Source organism: Rutidosis leptorrhynchoides, chromosome 11 (genome assembly GCF_046630445.1).
Source record: "Rutidosis leptorrhynchoides isolate AG116_Rl617_1_P2 chromosome 11, CSIRO_AGI_Rlap_v1, whole genome shotgun sequence".
NCBI classification, from domain to species: Eukaryota; Viridiplantae; Streptophyta; class Magnoliopsida; order Asterales; family Asteraceae; genus Rutidosis; species Rutidosis leptorrhynchoides.
The window spans coordinates 138108103-138129455 of NC_092343.1; the positions used below are offsets into that span (position 1 = coordinate 138108103).

General features: G+C 34.2%; 1 pseudogene; it reads right to left on the reverse strand.

The window, feature by feature from the left end:
* LOC139874999 (disease resistance protein RUN1-like) overlaps window positions 1-13913 on the reverse strand; it is a 34004-nt pseudogene extending 20091 nt beyond the window's left edge.
* Window positions 13914-21353: the final 7440 nt, after the last annotated feature.

Below are 21353 nucleotides of genomic sequence, written 5' to 3' on the forward strand. Positions count from 1 at the left end.
ACAGATTTTGCTTATCGTGTCGGATACATATAAAGATTAAAGTTTAAATTTGATCGGAAATTTCCGGGTCACTACACCTAGTTTATATACACGCGTGAAACTGATCAGTTATAGGAGCATATGTAACTGTTGGGCTATTCATGTTGATAGGCCCATTAGGGCAACTTAAGTCTAGGTCGTCTATATATATCAGTTTATGTGTGTCTTTAGGGTTAAGAGATCAGGAGTCTAAACCCTAATTTGGGAGAGCCGCATTCGGCGATCCTGTGCATAGGGGAGATCATGCTCAATCTCCCCTGGCCACCGATGTTTCTCAGTTTAAATCAATTGTAAGTTTAACGTTCATATTAATAATATTGATTTATGTTTGATTCATCGTGTTTATCTCTTCCGTCTTTAATTTTGCTCTTTCATGGTTGTTTTTGATCCTTAACCAGACCAACAATGGGTGATTGAAACAAAGAATAGAAGTGAACTAGTTGTATCACCAATAGCAAACAAATAACAAACAAATGACATACAAAGCAAAAGGAATGGTCATTAAGTGGTTAATGTGAGGTTTTTGTAACCATTGCATATGCATAAATATATATTAGAGATAGTGGGTGAGTGATGGTTACATGTGGGTGGATCCAATATACAGAATAAGGATATATAAATATCCCATGTGTGAATTATAATATAATAAATAATACATAGCAGCCTCTCATAAATTTTAAATCTGACAACAGTTTTTCACGGATGACTATATCGTGTCCAATGCTAAACAGTTAACGTATAAAAGTGTTCCTAAAAATCTCAAATTTTTATCTTAAATATATTTTATTATTTCAATCATTAACTGTTTAAAACCTGATAAAAAAGGTTCATTAATTATTTATCTTATGTTCCAATCAATATGTACGGAGTACTAAAACTTAATTTAAAAAGGTAAAAATATTTTTATCAAACCTAAAATCTTCGTAATCGATTTACAGTTCAGGTTTTATTTTAAATCTTCTTGAATTCGTATTAGATCTATATGAACACTAGCGAAATGCCAACTGAGTATAACAATTAATTAATAAATGTATTCAATAAACTTTTATATCTATATGTAGATTCATTTTAATACTAAATTTTATTATATCTTATTTTATTTTATTTTACAAAATTAATTCTAATAAATAAATAATATAATATTTCAAATTATATTTCGAATTAATATATATATTTATATTTTTAAATATATATGTATTTATTTACAAATAATTGTTCCTGAATCGTTGAGAACAGTCGAAGGGTAATTGCATATATGAAAACAGTTCAAAAATTTTGAGACTCGGGATAAGAGACTTTGCTTATCGTGTCAAAAATATAAAATTGTATCGAGAGTTTGGTTTAAAATTAGTCAAAAAATTCCGAGTCGTGACACTGTACATTTCCTTGTGTTGTAGGAGATGCATTGGCTTGTGTTGTAGGAGATGCATTGGCAGCCCGTGCTAGCATGTGTAAGAAGTTTTGAGTGGGAGATAAGTGAGTCAGATTTGCATCTGAGGTAGTAGTGGGTTTAGGCGCTTGGGGTGGAGCTGTGGATTGGGTATTTGTGTCCAGGATTGGGACATCTCTAGTAGTACCAGCTGAGGGTGTCTCTTCAGTGATAGTAATGTGGGGATCCAAGTTATCTACACTAGATGGTTTAGGATGGGTTGGATCAATCTCACCTTCAGTCTCTAGAAGAGATGAAGATGGATTAATTGGAGTAGATTGATTTTGAGAATCCACAGCTGCTTGATCATCTACAGGATCAAGTATGGTAGTATGCTCAGAATGACTTGGTGAGGTCATCTGGTGGTCTTCTGATGGAATATGCATTTCTTCGGTAGCAGTGGGTGAAGAGGGGTTAGAATGAGATGGATTTACCTCATCATTCTCTTCAGTCTGCGTTTCAGAAGTCATACCTGTAGGTGCTATCGAAACTAGCTCAGGATTTGATTGCTCATCTCCTAAACCAGATGAATGAACACCTGTATCACCAGCATTAGAGGGTGCTGTCGAATCTACTCCATAGCCTGATTGCTTAGACTCTGCAGCAAATGAATGAGCACCATGATCAGTACCTGCAGATGGACCAGAATCATTAGAAGCATCTGAGTCTGAGTTATCAGACTCTGTTGATGATATGTCATCCTCAGGTCTCTGGTTCCCAAGATTCTGAGGATGAACTCCTAGCTGGTTCTGCTGGTTGGACATTGGTATCTTGTTGTACCCACGCCATCATAGATGGTATCAAATCAACCTCAAGATGATTGATTGGAGAGTGGAACATTTTAGTGCTACACTTTGGGATTGGCATGTGCTCAAATTCCTGATCAAGACCTGCATAAACAATTGGAGTTATGGTATCCTCAAACATTAGACTCAGGAATCTAATGAATAGGACATTGTGAGCCCTATTGCTCCTATCAACTAGCATTAAGAGTTCATCGAAGATTCAATGTGCAAAGTCTATATCTCTCCCTATAACCAAAGCATTAAAAAGTTGAACTTCCATCTCATTCATCTCACTGAGACTACCACATTTATAGCTTAAACACCTCAAAATATTTGAAATTAAAAAGCTCTATCTGGATGAAAACATGTTCATCCTTACAACACCAGTAACCATATGTTGACCCACAAGAATAAAACTTTGTTTGGCAGTGGTTTTGTTTGCAAACTCAACAAAATCATCCCTTAATGGGAAGTTTAAAACTCTTCTCAAAGAGTCCTCAGTAACAACAGTTATAAAATTACCACCATTGTTATAAGTACCAGTAATAGAACGAGCCTTAGGGTTAACTGTACATGTATACCAAAATTCTGCAAGCATAGCAGGATACATGTACGCTGGACATCGAAAAAATCCATCTCTGAGAGGATGGTTTTGTAAGAAAGAAACAAGTTGTTCATAACCCTGGTTTTGAAAAGCTTCTGGTATATCAACATAAGCAACACGATTTTTAAGATTTACCTGAACATCCTTGTTGTTCTTGATCGGCTTAGCCCTATTCATGTTAGGAGTAGGAAAAAGAACATATGGAATATATTTCACCATGATTAAAGATTTTTACACAGAGAAAGATTTTTTTTTTTTTTTTTACAGAAACAGAGTACTTGATCGTGTGATTAAAAGTAAAGAGCAGAATAGCGATTGATAACGATATAGAGCGATTGAGTGTTTGCGAATTGTAAAAGTGAAGTATGAGGGTTTATCAACGATATTTATATGTTCAATTTTAACCCTAAACCGCCAATTTCGTGATTTGACCCAAAAAGTTACCGTTTGGCATAAATAACTTTACCGTTTGAAGAATAGATCCGTTAATCACACAACAAACAATCGCTCAATCATTACCAAAATAGAAAACAATCTAATCCTTAACCGATATCATTAACAAATTTACAAAAGATTTTACAACAGAAAAATTTTACACTTGAGTCTGACTTTAAAAATTTAGAGTCTATAAGCCAGACTTAAAAAAATAATCAGTTTTCAGACTCTGTGGACAATAGTTCTGGGGATGGATTTAACATTCCAAATGTCCAAGAAGATGAAAATGTCTTTCTTCACTCAAAGGTTTGGTAAAAATATCGGCCAATTGATCATTAGTGCCAACAAATTTAAGAACAACCTTGCCTTTTTCAACACAATCTCTGATAAAATGATGCCTTACTTCAATATGCTTAGTCCTAGAATGAAACACACTTTCATTATCAAACATGATTGGTGTCTTTGAAATCTTCACATCATAATCTGCCAATTGATGTTGCATCCATAGTAGTTGTGCACAACAACTTCCAGCTGCAACATATTCTGCTTCTGCAGTTGAAGTAGCCACAAAATTTTGATTTTTACTTGACCAACTCACAAGCTTATCACCAAGCAATTGACATCCTCCTGAAGTACTTTTCCTGTCTAACTTGCAACCTGCATAATGTGCATCTGTGTACCTAATTAGATCAAACCCTGAGCCTTTGGGATACCAAAGGCCCAGATTAGGAGTACCTTTTAGGTACCTAAAGATTCTTTTCACAGCTTTATAGTTTGATTCTTTTGGGTCAGCCTGATATCTTGCACATATACATGTGGCAAACATTATGTCAGGTCTACTAGCAGTTAAGTACAGTAAGGATCCAATCATCCCTGTGTATGCCTTTTGACAAGTTGACTTAGCAGTTTCATCTTTACTAAGTTTTTCAGACACACTCATTTGAGTTTTCAAAGTTGAGCAATTTCTAAAGCCATACTTAACAATTAAATCAGTAATATAATTACTTTGATTAATAAAAATACCTTCATGACTTTGCTTAATTTGTAATCCTAAAAAGTGATTTAGAGTACATAAATTGCTCATTTTATATTCTCTAGACATTGTATCAGAAAACCGTTTTCCTAGATGAGGATTAGTAGACCCAAAAATAATATCATCCACATATATTTGAACTAATAAGACATCACCTCTATCCTTTTTAATGAATAGAGTTTTGTCTATTGATCCTCTAACAAATTTCTTTGACAAAATAAATGTAGTCAGAGTATCATACCAGGCTCTAGGAGCTTACTTTAAGCCATACAAGGCTTTGTCAAGCCTATACACATGATTTGGAAGTGTTTTACTTACAAAACCAGGAGGTGCTTTACATACACTTCTTCTTGCAGTTTACCATTAAGAAAAGCACTCTTCACATCCATTTGAGATACTTTGAAATCCATATGAGAAGCATAAGCAAGAAATAATCTGATTGCTTCAATTCTAGCCACAGGAGCAAATGTTTCATCATAGTCTATTCCTTCATTCTTCCAATAACCTTGTACAACCAATCTTGCTTTGTTTCTTACAACAATCCCATCTTTATCAACCTTATTCCTGAATATCCATTTTGTACCAATGATAGTTTTATCATCAGGTTTTGGCACAAGAGTCTAAACCTCATTTCTATCAAAATCCATTAACTCTTCTGTCATAGCTTCAGCCCAATCATCATCCTTCAAAGCTTCATCAACAGACTTTGGTTCAATTAGTGACAAGAAGCTTGTATAGAAGTAGAAATTTGCAATACCCTCATCAGACATAGGTTCTTGAGAAGTTGACCCTGTTTTTGGTAACCCTCTACTATCAACCATGTAGTCATCTAAATACTTTGGAGCATTTATGGACCTAGAAGACCTTCTTGCAGATGTTTGAAGATTTTGTTAAACTACAACTTCTTCATTTTCCTCATTATCATTCTGCACAGTAGCCTCAGATGAACCAATATCTTCTGTAGATTGAGAATTTTAATTTACTGCTTCTCCATTACTTTATTTCTGCTTGGTAACCTCATCTTCTTCTGAATCAGAGGACATAGTCTGTCTTCCAGATTCTGCAATACTGGGGGATAATTCCCCAAGCATATTGGGCTCAGTTTGAGCAATTTGATCAGTTGTGACAGAACCTTCATCAAATGTAATGTTAATAGATTCTTCAACTTTCAATCTTCTTAAGTTGTAAGCTCTATATGCTTTTGAGATAGAGGAATATCCCATGAATAAACCTTCATCAGATTTAGGTTCCATTTTGCCAAGCTGATCTATTTGATTCAAAATATAGCATTTACATCTAAAAATTTAGAAGTAATGAACAGTTGGAGTTTTCTTATGATACAACTCATATGGTGTTTTGCCACGTCTCTTTACTATAAGTGATCTGTTATAAGTATAACATGTTGTGTTAACAGCCTTAGCCCTGCATCTTATGTCTACATTAGATTGACACAACATAGTTCTTGCAGCTTCAATAAGAGTTTTGTTTCTTCTTTCTGCAACACCATTTTCTTGTGGAGTTCTTACAACAGAGAAATTTTGGCCAATTCCAGTGTCTTCACAAAATTTAATTAAGGTAACATTCTTGAATTCTGTACCATGATTACTCCTAAGCTGCTTGACTGTCTTACCCTTTTGCACTTGTTCCTTCTTTATGATATTGATAATTTCTTCTGGTGTATCACTTTTAGCATTTAGAAACACAACCCAAGTATATCTTGAATATTCATAAACTATTACCAAAGTATACTTCTTCCCTCCTAAGCTACCAATGCTCATGGGTCCAAACAAATCCATATGCAGCATGTGAAGTGGTTCACTTATAGTAGCTAAGGTTTTGGATTTAAATTGTGTCTTTGTTTGCTTTCCCATTACACATGCAGAACATGTTTTATCTTTCTTATAAGTGAGCTGTGGTAGCCCTCTTACCAAGTTTTTCTTTGACAGTTCATTAATATTTTTGAAATTCAGATGAGACAGTCTTCTATGCCACAACCAGTTAAGTTCAGGAGTGGTTTGTGAGTACAAACAGGTTTCAATACCATAATCTACAGAATCAAGATCAAGCACATAGACATTTTTCTGTCTCCATGCTACCAGGATTGGTTTTCCTTTGGGATCATAAATAATTCCAGCTTTCTTTCTAATTCCGATTTCATTGTCTTCATCAGCAATTTGACTAACACTAAGCAGATTGTGCATTAACCCTTCTACTAAGGCAACTTTCTTCAGAGTAACACTTCCAGCTTTTACAGTACCATAACCAACAGTCTTTCCAACTGAATTATCACCATATCTGACAGGTGGACCTTTTTCTTCAACAAAATCCTTCAGATACTCTTTGCATCCAGTCATATGTCTTGAGCATCCACTATCCAGGAACCACTTTCTTTCCTTCTGCACAAGACACAACAAGTAAAAAATTAGTCACTCTTGGGAACCCACTTTTCAGTAGGTTCATATGAAGAGTCCTTGACTCTCCACACAAAAGGTCTATCATCTATCCAGAGAAGTTTTTCATTAGAGGTTTCCTTAGTGCTTTTCCACAGACTTTTTGGATTACTTGCTTTTAGCCATTGGCTAACTTTCTCAAAGCATTTTAATCTTTTTAACTCAGTTTTATCTTGAGTCTGTGTTCCAGACTTGGATTTTCCTTTTAATTTCTTACTTAATTTTGAAAATTTTCTTTTAAGTTTAGAAATTATTTGTTTTTCATTTTTGACTTCAGAAGAAAACTGTTTGTCTGGAATTGATGTAGATTTCACATTATCTACGATGCATGATTTAGCAGATTTATTCTTCTTTTTGCTTTTCCCACGTCTTTTCTTAACACATACATCTTCTAGTTCTTCTTCTAAGTTTTCATCCATAATCCTAAAAGATACAAGCACAATTTCACATTCATCATTTGATTCATATGTCTTAGATTCTCTTTCATCTGACACAACCTTAGGTGGACTACATTCTTCTACAACATCTACATTATTACAACTAGCCTTTACAGTTTTTGCCTCAGGTCTTACAAAAGCATTTGTTAGATACTTTCTATCTCCATCAGTAACTAAAAAGGCATTAGGTAAGATAACCAGTTTAAATCTGTTTGGATTCTTATTAGGAGTACTATTACTATTGAACTCAAAGCCTAACCCAAAATCAGATCCAACACCAAGAACAACCCTTATATCAGCAGGTATCTGTCTAGCTATAATTTCAGATGTGGTTCTAGAAGATATAAACTAAGACCTACAGATTTTTTCATACTTGTTTGCTCTTTCTGTAATAATTTTCTTTTCATCATCAGAACTTAAAACTTGATTCTTAAAACTTACTTTGTATGCCTCTAGATCAATCCCGCATTGTTTTAACTCATCAATATGCAGGTATTTTTCTTTTACTAATGTTTTAAGTTTATTTAGTTCCGATTTAAGCCTACTGTTCTCTTCAAGACTAGATTTAAAATCATACAACAAATACTGAAACATGCTTAATTTTTCATTACCAAGATAGTGAACAAAATTTTGAACCTTATATGAAAGGGACTTTTCACTATTTGATTGATTATTGAGTTTTTCAGCCATCTTCAGATCTGCTTCAAATTGACTGGTAGTACATTGCTCTTCAATTACCATTAAACACTTATCTTCTTCCTCATCTGATGATGAGTCTTCATCATCCCAGGTTTTTGTAAACAAAGCTTTCTCCACCTTTTTCTATTTAGGCTTTCCTCCATCCTTCTTAAATTCAAGTACTTTTTAGCTTTGTTCATGTAATTTCCTGAATCAGAACTTCCATCAACCTTTGACCAGCAATCAGCTGCAACATGACCAACTTTACCACATCTAAAACATGTAGCTTTCTTTGTATCAAAAGTACTCTTCCCTTTCCTTGGACCAAAGTTCTTCCTTTCTATTCTCCGTGTCAACAGTGCCATTTGTTCTTCCAGCTCCTTAACATCCTCATCCTCAGATGTTTCATCACTCTCTTCATCTGAATCAACTGTGCATGAGTAACTTGAGTATAGCTCCTTATTCTTCTTAGTAGTAGCAACAAGGGCAGCATCAGAATCCTTTGAAACTCTTTTTGCATTAATTTTCTTTTTTAACTTTGTTTCTTCAAAGTTTGACAGGATACCAAATAGTTCACTGAGATCATAACTATCTATTTTCTCACTTATAGTCATAGAAGTGATTATAGATTCAAATGATTCTGGAAGAACATCAACAAAATTCTGACAAAGCTCAGGCTGAGTTTTGACAATACCAACCCCTTCCAAATCATTAATTAACACCTGGAATCTTGAATGGATGTCAAATAATGATTCTTTAGGTTCAGTAGCAAAGTTTTCATAACATCTTATGAAGTTCTTCTTCTGTTGAGTCTTCACAACAGTAACCCCTTCAAAGTTATCCAGCAGAATTTACCACATATCTTTAGCAGTATTAATATGTCCTATTTTTCTCAAAATAGGAACAGTAACAGCATTACCAATAATACTTCTGATTTTGCTTTCCAATCTATACTGAATAGCTTCTTTTTATCCCAACGTTCTCTAGGAGTTTTGATGAATTCTGCAGGCTTCACAACAGTTCCATCAGCATTGCTAACTGGATCTGTCCATCTTCCAGGGATAATTGGTCCTTCCTTCAACACAGTTTCCATTTCATCATGAATGGAGCCAAGATACCAAAGTACTTTTAACTTCCACGTTGTGAAATCAGTACCATCAAAGATTGGTACACCTTTTCTTGCCATAATTAGAGTTGCAACTGCAACAACCATTTTTTAAAAAGATTTTGTGTGTTCAAATGTGTTCCAAGTATATTTAGACCGTTTAAAGAATATCAAAATGAATTTATATCTTTAACCGCTCTGATACCAGTTGTTAGGTCCGATTAAACAACCTAGAACTTTTACAGTAATCAATAAACAAGATTTCTTTATCAATAACGAAGAATAGTCTTGTTGTAGAGTAATTGATTTGTGAATAATAAGAACAAACACACAATATGAAATGATAAGAATAATTGATAGAGAAGATTTGATTTTATTGAAGTAATCGATGTTTTACAATGAAGAACATATCATCTATTTATACTAAGAAACTGAGGAAGCATCTGTTGGGAAATTACGGTCTCACTAATTCCCACCACCCAGCCCAACAATAATAGTAAAGAAATAAGAACAATACACAACACAAGATTTAACGTGGAAACTCCAAAACAGGAGAAAAACCACCGGCCCCCAAAGAGAGAAAATACACTATATCACAAATTGTTACAATGATATAGACGACCATTGTTACATGGATCTGTCCATCTTCCAGGGATAATTGGTCCTTCCTTCAACACAGTTTCCATTTCATCATGAATGGAGCCAAGATACCAAAGTACTTTTAACTTCCACGTTGTGAAATCAGTACCATCAAAGATTGGTACACCTTTTCTTGCCATAATTAGAGTTGCAACTGCAACAACCATTTTTTAAAAAGATTTTGTGTGTTCAAATGTGTTCCAAGTATATTTAGACCGTTTAAAGAATATCAAAGTGAATTTATATCTTTAACCGCTCTGATACCAGTTGTTAGGTCCGATTAAACAACCTAGAACTTTTACAGTGATCAATAAACAAGATTTCTTTATCAATAACGAAGAATAGTCTTGTTGCAGAGTAATTGATTTGTGAATAATAAGAACAAACACACAATATGAAATGATAAGAATAATTGATAGAGAAGATTTGATTTTATTGAAGTAATCGATGTTTTACAATGAAGAACATATCATCTATTTATACTAAGAAACCGAGGAAGCATCTGTTGGGAAATTACGGTCTCACTAATTCCCACCACCCAGCCCAACAATAATAGTAAAGAAATAAGAACAATACACAACACAAGATTTAACGTGGAAACTCCAAAACAGGAGAAAAACCACCGGCCCCCAAAGAGAGAAAATACACTATATCACAAATTGTTACAATGATATAGACGACTCTCTTAAGCCAACTACACTCTCCAAAATATTTAACTAATACAACTCTCAAACAAGGGTAAGAAAGAAAGAAATAATCAAATACTTAAAGTGTATTGATTGGTGCTATTTGGAATGAAGACTTAGCCCCTCTTATATAATCAAGTCACTCACCCCTCACATCTTCCTCCCACCAATGTGGGATAAACATATCTTCTACTAGCCAAAATAAACCAATAAATCTCCACCTTTTGGATAGAAGAAGATAACCATGCTTCCACATTGCTAGGATAACCGATGTAGACGCTTCCTCGATGACAACTTCAAGATCCTCATCTTCATGCCGTTGACATTATCTCCCAAGAGACAAAACTTGCATCTTCATCGAACATTGTCTAAACCGACAATCATTGTCATCACAGACAAGCATAACTCTTAACAAGAATTATCATACTCCACCATTAAGAGTATAGCACTTAGAATATCACATTCCAAGCATTTCACCTCGGCACATGTTGTTGAACAACCAGCTGAAACTTTATGGTGCAACTTCGCTGTTTGGCTTTCCCGAAAGTCCCATCAGCTACAACATCAACATCAGTTTCCACCACACAACCTGCATCAACGCCAAACCAATGCCCATGTGTAATTGTGGAACCGCTAACGAACATCCCTTTCCACGGTGGCACGGAAACACCATGAGGATGACGTGACTTCAGAGGAATTCGTCACTCTCCGTAACAACGGAGACAATGTTAGCGTCTTTGGAGCCATTTGCCGGATTAGCTCCACCTGGACAATTAACCCTTACATGCCCAGTCTTCCCGCACTTCCAGCATGTCAGATTCTTTCTAGAGTTTCTCTTCTGCCTATCCGAACACAACACTATCGTATCTCCTGATGACGAGACCCCGTTACCTTCCAGTCTTTTCTCCTCGGATAGGAGCTTGCTAGTAACGTCTTCAAACTTCAGAGTTTTCTTCCCATACATCAAAATAGGTTTCATGTGTTCATAAGACGATGATAAAGATAATATCAACCTCAAAGCTTTATTTTCATCATCCGTTTTAACTCCAATAGCCTCCAGTTCTGAAACAATACCGTTAAGAATACTTAGATGATCTGAAATCTTTGAACCCCCATCCATACGCAGAGTATGAAATTGTTCTTTAAGACACAACCGATTTGAGATGCCGTTGCCCTGGTACAACTGCTCTAGTTTAACCCAAAGCTCCTTTGCCGGTGATAACCCGTGCACATTTGCAAGCACGTTCTTTGCAAGACACAAACGAATCGCACTTGCTGCCCTCAAATCCATATCATCCCATTCTTCTTCATCGAACTTACTGCTAGAATCACTGCCAGGAACAAGGGTGGGTTTACCCTTCAAAGCCTTGTGTAAACCGGACTGAATCAACACATCCTTGACTTGAACCTGCCATAAGACAAAATTGATCATCCCATCAAATTTCTCTACATCAAACCTCATTGGACTGAACTTCGACATCGTATCCGTATCCTATAGACAACAACTTTCTCTGATTTTGCTCACGTTTCGAATAGCCAAAAGATGTAGCAGGTAGCCAGGACCCTTTAAATCGGAAATCCACAACTCGCTACTAACAAATCCAACTATTACTACGAATCAGAAAAAATATTGTCTAACCAGATACCCTATACGATCAATAGAACTCGTTTCCGATGTGGACGATCCACTCCCGTGGCAACCACAGAGCATACTCCGACTCCTATAACCGAGACCCCCGTCAAACCTGACGCTCTGATACCAGTTGTTGGGAAATTACGGTCTCACTAATTCCCACCACCCAGCCCAACAATAATAGTAAAGAAATAAGAACAATACACAACACAAGATTTAACGTGGAAACTCCAAAACAGGAGAAAAACCACCGGCCCCCAAAGAGAGAAAATACACTATATCACAAATTGTTACAATGATATAGACGACTCTCTTAAGCCAACTACACTCTCCAAAATATTTAACTAATACAACTCTCAAACAAGGGTAAGAAAGAAAGAAATAATCAAATACTTAAAGTGTATTGATTGGTGCTATTTGGAATGAAGACTTAGCCCCTCTTATATAATCAAGTCACTCACCCCTCACATCTTCCTCCCACCAATGTGGGATAAACATATCTTCTACTAGCCAAAATAAACCAACAGCATCATCCTCGTAATATATCGTTTCCTAACTAATTAACCAAAATAATAGGAAACTAGATAATATCGAATCAAATCAAATCTTCTATTAGAATGCAGAGACATTCGCTTAGATGTAATCTCTTCATTCTTATCTTCAAAGATACACGCGTATTTGAATAAGTCTTCCAGCTGCCAGTTATCATTTTGAGTCTGTATCTTCAAGAGCTAATTGAGTCTGTATTGCTTCTGACTCTGTATCCCAGACTCTGTTCGCCAGACTCTATATTACAGACTTAAACAAACTTAACCAGTATGGTTTAACTCATCAGATTCTAACATATTTTTCCCAACAATAATGGATGTGTATTCAGAAGCCCGTTGAACTTCTATCGGACGTGTTTTCAAAACGTGACTGAGAAGTTGTTTCTGTAAACCAAGCATTCCATTAGGAGGAGCACATACGCTACTGATATTTTCAATAAAGCTACTCGCATCAAATTCACGACCATGTAACTTGTACACGTGATTAGCTAAAGATGTCTTTCCGATCCCACTTATGCCTGAAATAGTAAGAATGTTGACCGTATGTGAAGAGACATCTTTCAACCAGGAAGTGATAAATTTAATGGAATTCTCCATTCCAGTAAGGAGGGGAAGAGAATTCCTTATACTTCCACCTAATCTACGGTAGATATTATCAATGATTTCTTTTATTAACTCCGTTTCCGGCCTGAAAATTAGAGGAAGTCAAAGTAGTCAACCAATAAGCTTCAATTAATGTGTAATATAATCTTACTCTTTAACCATTAATTTAGATAACTATTTGTGGTTGTATGTTACAATAAATTTTATGGAGCTTATATAGTTAGTTATATTGAGTTATACTTTTAAAAGATTACCGAAAATTCAGTTTTATAAATTAGTAGGGATATGATACTGAAAACTTCAAAATTAAATTAAAAAGTAGTTACCTGCCCTTTGCATCTTTGCCCTTTTAAATCAGCAACTTGTATTAGTGCTTCCCTCCACTTGTCTATCTTGTTAGCCAACATACACCTTTTTTCCAAATCTGACTCTGCTTCCATTTTCTTCTTATGTTCATCCATTGCAACTTTGAAGCTTTTTTGTTGCTTCCTAACATATGTGGGTTCCACATGATAAAAGATAGGGATGACAATATGGTTGCAGATCTTATGTTGGTTAAGGATCAATACAAGTTCATCAAGACACCATGATGACGAAGCATAATTCTCAGATAACACGATTACAGAAGCCCTTGATCCTTTGATTTCAATCTCCAATTCTGGTTTCAAGTATAGCCCAGTTTCGATCTCTTTATCGTCCAAAAAGGTGTTGAAATTATCACCTTCAAGGGCTTTATGGAGGTGATCAACGAATCTAAGACGGGTATCAACACCTAAAAAACTTAGAAATACGTCATACTTTTGATGATGATTACCCGATGGTGATCATTCTGAAACTTCTGATGAGAGGATAACCATTAATGAAATGTAAAAGGCAATAGTAATTTGAGAGATGAATATACACAAGTATAATATGGTTAGTTTTAGATTCACAGGGCACTGTTTTTACCCCTTACTTTACCAAGTAAACAACTACTTTTTATTATAAGGAAGTTGAAAGAAAAGTTACAAAAATAATGTGGGATTGAATAATTTAAATTATTATTATGCCCTTATACCAAGTAAACACTAAACACCAAGTAAACAATCACTTTTTCATAAAGAAGTTGTTAGGAAACTTACAAAAATAAGTATGCCACTTCGTTTTAAACTTGTCATTAGGAAGTCGCATCTTTTACTTAGTCAATGCACCGGTTTCACACAGTGTCATTATTTATACAAATTATGATATAATCTATCTTTGTGGTTAAACACATTATGTAATGTAAGTTTCATTGCGTAATATTGAGATCAAGTCATGAATGAACAATATGTATATATATTCGTCAAAACATTAGTGAGTGAACAATATATATATATATATATATATATATATATATATATATATATATATATATATATATATATATATATATATATATATATATATATATATATATATATATATATATATATATATATATATATATATATATATATATATATTCGGGGAAAAATTCATCTTGATGTGTTTCTAAATAATTGTCAAGAAATGAAGTCGCACATTTTCTTCGATCATCATATCATATGTCATATGCATAGTTATTTTACAACTTTGGTGTAAAACACTCAATTAGCTCCGGTGTTGATCTTAGATTAAAAGACTCAATTAGCTTCAATCATAAACCTCAAATCAAGCTGCCATATCCAAAGTCGATAGCCTAACTTGTTCAAATCAATCAACCCAAAATAGTAGTAATATCAATGTTACTAAGGTTGGTACTTTTACGGTACCAACACCTAGACATTATATGAATTTCAATTCAAAACAGAGCAACCATAAACAACCTTTTTACCATAGCAACCCATCACCACCGCAACCTCTTAAACAAGACATCGGCAGCGTAACCCATCAGCATTAGGGGTGATAAGTATTTAGTTTGAAACTGTTTAACCTGAAAACCAAACAGGAACCAAACCGAAAAAAATCGAAATCGAATTTGAAAACTGGTTTTCGGGTCGAGTAAAACCGAAACCGAATTTGAATTCGGTTTTCGGTTTTGAAAATTCTGAATTCTGTTTAACCGAAAACCGAATTCAAAACCGAATTTAAAAAATTTAATATATATAATTTGTATATTTATGATTTAATGTCATTATTTTGGGATCCAATCATTTAAATAGGATCTCACTCATATTACGATTAGGTGACGGATATTATATTTATGTTACTCAAATGATTATTTTCATCTTCTTAATCACGAAAGCAGTAAACGTGTAACACCCTGATTCTGAGGCAGTTAAATGGCGCGCCGCACCATGTTTTCGCGCGCCGCTGGTTAGCGGGCAGATCAGTCCTGGTTCGCAAATTAGTTAAACAAAGAGGGGCACTTTGGTCTTTTCACTTGGAGGACGGTTTGGAGCCACAAAACCTGATCCATAACTTATCTTATCCTCATTTCTCACATTCATCTTCAATTTTAGAGAGAGAGAGGCAAGAACTAGAGTGAGAAAGTGCTAGATCAAAGGAAGGAGTTGGAATCTCTTCAAGGTGGTTGGTAATTAAAGAACATGAGATTTCATAACTTGTATATGGTGGTTGGTAATTAAAGTCTTGATTTAAAACTTATAAACTGCATCAACTTTTCAGTGTCTTAGAGTATCGCGCCAAAACCTTGCGCGCCGTGCTAGTGGGCATGATTTTAATCCTGACAGCAAACTGGATTTTGGGTGTCTGGCACAATGAATTAGCGCGCCGCGCCACAAACCTGCGCGCCGTGCGGTTTTCCCATGCCAGATGATTTTCTACTTTAAAAAAAAAGAGTGTTGTTTTTTATAAACTGGATTTGGGTTGTTACAAGTGGTATCAGAGCATGGTCTGAGGGATCTAGGTGACTTTTGCGATAGGTGCCTAGACTTAAACTGATTTGTGTATGCGTTAATTGAGGGACTTGTAGAAATACATGTCGCACTTAGAATAGTTAGTGCCTTAGCGAATAGGTGGAATAACTAGGACTTGCGTTGTCCAATGTGTGATTATGTGGGGCCTTATTTTGTGCTTAAAATTTTTGCCTTAAGTAGATAGTGCCTAATGGTAGGTAGGCAGAACTGGACGTTGTTTGGATAATAGTCACCTAGGTAGTAGGTTGACGTGTTATTATAGAGTACGTATATGTATATAATACTATATTATATTTTATGTGGAGTCATAGAGACGAATCTATTGGAGAGATTTGGTTATTAGGTGATTATGAATGATCAATTTCACAGTAAAAACTTTGATTATTCGGGCGTATTGGAATTGTTGCGTGTTGGTTTTGTGTGAATATCGCACTACTCCGGGTAAAGTACTTTTCGTGGCCATGTGGAAGTGGTAAGATACTCAGTCGTAATAGTGCTTGATCACCATTATTACAATCATGTATCTTAGCACCAAACATGACATGTCGGGTACCGATGTAGTGACCCGAACTTTTCCATGTTTATATATATTAATTGAGATTGATATTTACATGACTAAATGTTTCCAACGTGTTAAGCAATCAAACTTGTTAAGACTTGATTAATTGAAATAGGTTTCATATAGACACTTGACCACCCAAGTTGACCGGTGATTCACGAACGTTAAAACTTGTAAAAACTATACGATGACATATATATGGTTATACATATAGTTAACATAATTTTATTATAAGTAAGTATCTCATTAGGTATTTTAACAATGAGTTATATACATAAAAATGAGACTATTAAATTAAGAAACTCGAAAATGATATATATAACGATTATCGTTATAACAACGTCTTACTAGGTACATATGAATCATATTAAGATATTGATACACTTGGTTAATTATGTTAAATGATAAGTAAATATATCATTAAGTGTATTAACAATGAACTACATATGTAAAAATAAGACTACTAACTTAATGATTTCGAAACGAGACATATATGTAACGATTATCGTTGTAACGACATTTAACTGTATATATATCATACTAAGATATATTATATATCATAATATCATGATAATGTAACAATTTAACATCTCATTTGATATAATAAACAATGGGTTAACAACATTTAACAAGATCGTTAACCTAAAGGTTTCAAAACCACATTTACATGTAACGACTAACGATGACTTAACGACTCAGTTAAAATGTATATACATGTAGTGTTTTAATATGTATTCATACACTTTTGAAATACTTCAAGACACTTATCAAAATACTTCTACTTAACAAAAATGCTTACAATTACATCCTCGTTCAGTTTCATCAACAAGTCTACTCGTATGCACCCGTATTCGTACTCGTACAATACACAACTTTTAGATGTATGTACTATTAGTATATACACTCCAATGATCAGCTCTTAGCAGCCCATGTGAGTCACCTAACACATGTGAGAACCATAATTTGGCAACTAGCATGAAATATCTCATAAAATTACAAAAATATGAGTAATCATTCATGACTTATTTACATGAAAACAAAATTACATATCCTTTATATCTAATCCATATACCAACTACCAAAAACACCTACAAACACTTTCATTCTTCAATTTTCTTCATCTAATTGATCTCTCTCAAGTTCCATCTTCAAGTTCTAAGTGTTCTTCATAAATTCCATAAGTATAGTTTCATAAAAATCAAGAATACTTCCAAGTTTGCAAGTCTACTTCCAAGCTTTCTAATCCATTCCAAGTAATCATATAAGATCAAGGAACCTTTGTTATTTACAGTAGGTTATCTTTATAATTCAAGGTAATATTCATATTCAAACTTTGATTCAATTTCTACAACTATAACAATCTTATTTCGAGTGAAAATCTTACTTGAACTATTTTCGTGTCATGATTCTGCTTCAAGAACTTTCAAGCCATCCAAGGATCCTTTGAAGCTAGATCCATTTTTCTCATTTCCAGTAGTTTTATCCAGAAAACTTGAGGTAGTAATGATGTTCATAACATCATTCGATTCATACATATAAAGCTATCTTATTCGAAGGTTTAAACTTGTAATCACTAGAACATAGTTTAGTTAATTCTAAACTTGTTCGCAAACAAAAGTTAATCGTTCTAATTTGACTTTTAAAATCCACTAAACACATGTTCTATATCTATATGATGTGCTAACTTAATGATTTAAAACCTGGAAACACGATGAACACCATAAAAATCGGATATACGCCGTCGTAGTGAAACCGGGGGCTGTTTTGGTTTGGATAATTAAATACTATGATAAACTTTGATTTAAAAGTTGTTCTTATGGGAAAATGATTTTTAATATGAACATGAAACTATATCCAAAAATCTTGGTTAAACTCAAAGTGAAATTATGTTTTTCAAAATGGTCATCAAGATGTCGTTCTTTCGACGGAAATGACTACCTCTTTAGTAATTGACATGTAACTTAAATTTACAACTATAAACCTATACTTTTTCTGTTTGGATTCTTAAATTAGAGTTCAATATAAAACCATAGCAATTTGATTCACTCAAAACGGATTTAAAATGAAGAAGTTATGGGTAAAACAAGATTGGATATTTTTGATCTTTTTAGCTACGGGAAATGTTTAACACATCTATAAAAATCATATCCTAGCTAACTTATATTGTATTATACATGTATTTGAATATATTATGTAATCTTGGAATACTATAGACACGTATGCAAATGTTTTGACATATCATATCGACCCATGTATATATATTATTTGGAACAACCATAGACACTCTATATGCAGTAATGTTGGAGTTAGCTATACAGGGTTGAGGTGGATTCCAAAAATATATATACTTTGAGTTGTGATCTAGCCTGAGACGTGTATACATTGGGTCGTGGATTGATTCAAGATAATATATATCGATTTATTTCTGTACATCTAACTGTGGACAACTAGTTGTAGGTTACTAACGAGGACAGCTGACTTAATACACTCAAATCTTTAAAACATAATAAAAATGGTTGTAATTATATTTTGATCATACTTTGATATATATGTACATATTTGTATAGGTTTGTGAATCGATCCGTGGTCAAGTCTTATTTTCGAGGAAGGAAATATCTGTGAAAGTGAGTTATAGTCCCACTTTTAAAATCTAATATTTTTGGGATGAGAATACATGCAGGGTTTATAAATGATTTACAAAATAGACACAAGTACGTGAAACTACATTCTATGGTTGAATTATCGAAATCGAATATGCCCCTTTTTATTAAGTATGGTAATCTAAGAATTAGGGAACAAACACCCTAATTGACGCGAATCCTAAAGATAGATCTATTGGGCCTAACAAACCCCATCCAAAGTACCGGATGCTTTAGTACTTCGAAATTTATATCATATCCGAAGGGTGTCCCGGAATGATGGGGATATTCTTATATATGCATCTTGTTAATGTCGGTTACCAGGTGTTCACCATATGAATGATTTTTATCTCTATGTATGGGATGTGTATTGAAATATGAAATCTTGTGGTCTATTGTTACGATTTGATATATATAGGTTAAACCTATAACTCACCAACATTTTTGTTGACATTTAAAGTATGTTTATTCTCAGGTGAATATTAAGAGCTTCCGCTGCTGCATACTAAAATAAGGACAAGATTTGGAGTCCATGTTTGTATGATATTGTGTAAAAACTGCATTCAAGAAACATATGTCGATGTAATATATTTCTATTATAAACCATTATGTAATGGTCGTGTGTAAACAGTATATTTTAGATTATCATTATTTGATAATCTACATAAAATTTTTAAAACCTTTATTGATAAAATAAAGGTTATGGTTGTTTTAAAAATGAATGCAGTCTTTGAAAAACGTCTCATATAGAGGTCAAAACCTCGCAACGAAATCAATTAATATGGAACATTTATAATCAATATGAACGGGACATTTCAGTTGGTATCAGAGCGTTGGTCTTAGAGAACCAGAAAATTTGCATTAGTGTATCTTATCGAGTTTGTTAGGATGCATTAGTGAGTCTGGACTTCGACCGTGTTTTCTTTAAAAATGATTGCTTAACATTTTTGTTGGAAACTATATATTATTAACATGTAAATATTATGTGATATATTAATCTCTTAACATGTTTGATATTGTGTGATAGATGTCTACCTCTAGCACAAATCCCATTGACTCACCTAATAATAACGAAGCGTCAAATATATATTGGCAAGCTTCACAAGTTCCCGAAGAACCGGAAGAAGAGGAAACGGAACTGAAAGAAGAGGAACCGGAAGAAGAAGAACCGGAAGAAGAAGAGGTTTCGGAGGGGGGAATAGTAGGAACCACAGAAAACCGGTCAAATAAAAGAAAATTCTCAACCAATGGACCAAAGTTAATAATGGTCAATGGTGTTTTCGCTAAGGAAGCAAAATATTGGGAAAATTATCAATTTTCCGATGAATCGGATCCTGATGAGGATTCCGATGATGTTATAGAAATTACCCCGACCCAATTTAATGAGGCAAAAGAAAATAATAAGGGAAAAGGCATCAAAATAGAGAAATCTGATTCCGACCCCGAGGAACTTTATATGTACCGCCAACACCCGTATTTTCAGTATCGTGACAATAACCCGGGAACCTCTAAACCACCAGGTTTTTCTAAACTAATGTGGAAAACGATGAATCGTATTAGAGGAACATCATATATCCCTAGAAGATTAGGAAAAAGAACCAAGTCCGCAGAAGAAGAAACCAGTGATTCAGATTAGAGGGGTGTGAGCATGTTGTGTAATAAATATATTGTAGTGTGCTTGTACTTTTATGTTCTATGTAAAAATTGCTTGTATTGTTTGTTATTACGAATCTAATCCTTGTCTATTTTACAGTAAAAAAAATGGACGTTAAGGGTAGACAACCGAATATTTTAGAAGACCTACCAGAGGATATGATTGAGAAAATCTTGTCTAGAGTCGGTTAGAATTCATCAGCACATTTAGTTATGGCGAAATTAACTTGTCAAACATTTGAAAGACTTTCCAGAAATGCCTTAGTTTATAAAAGGCTTTCCTTTGATAGGTGGGATATATTACATTGGGGAGACCGTAAGTTACGCCGTGTTTTCTTTAAAGCATTAAATGTGGGGAACCCAAATGCAATTTTACGCTACGGGTTAAGAACCTATTTTGACTCAACATATCCCAATATAGGATTTCGTGAATTAGAAATGTAGTGACCCGAACTTTTCCATGTTTATATATATTAATTGAGATTGATATTTACATGATTAAATGTTTCCAACATGTTA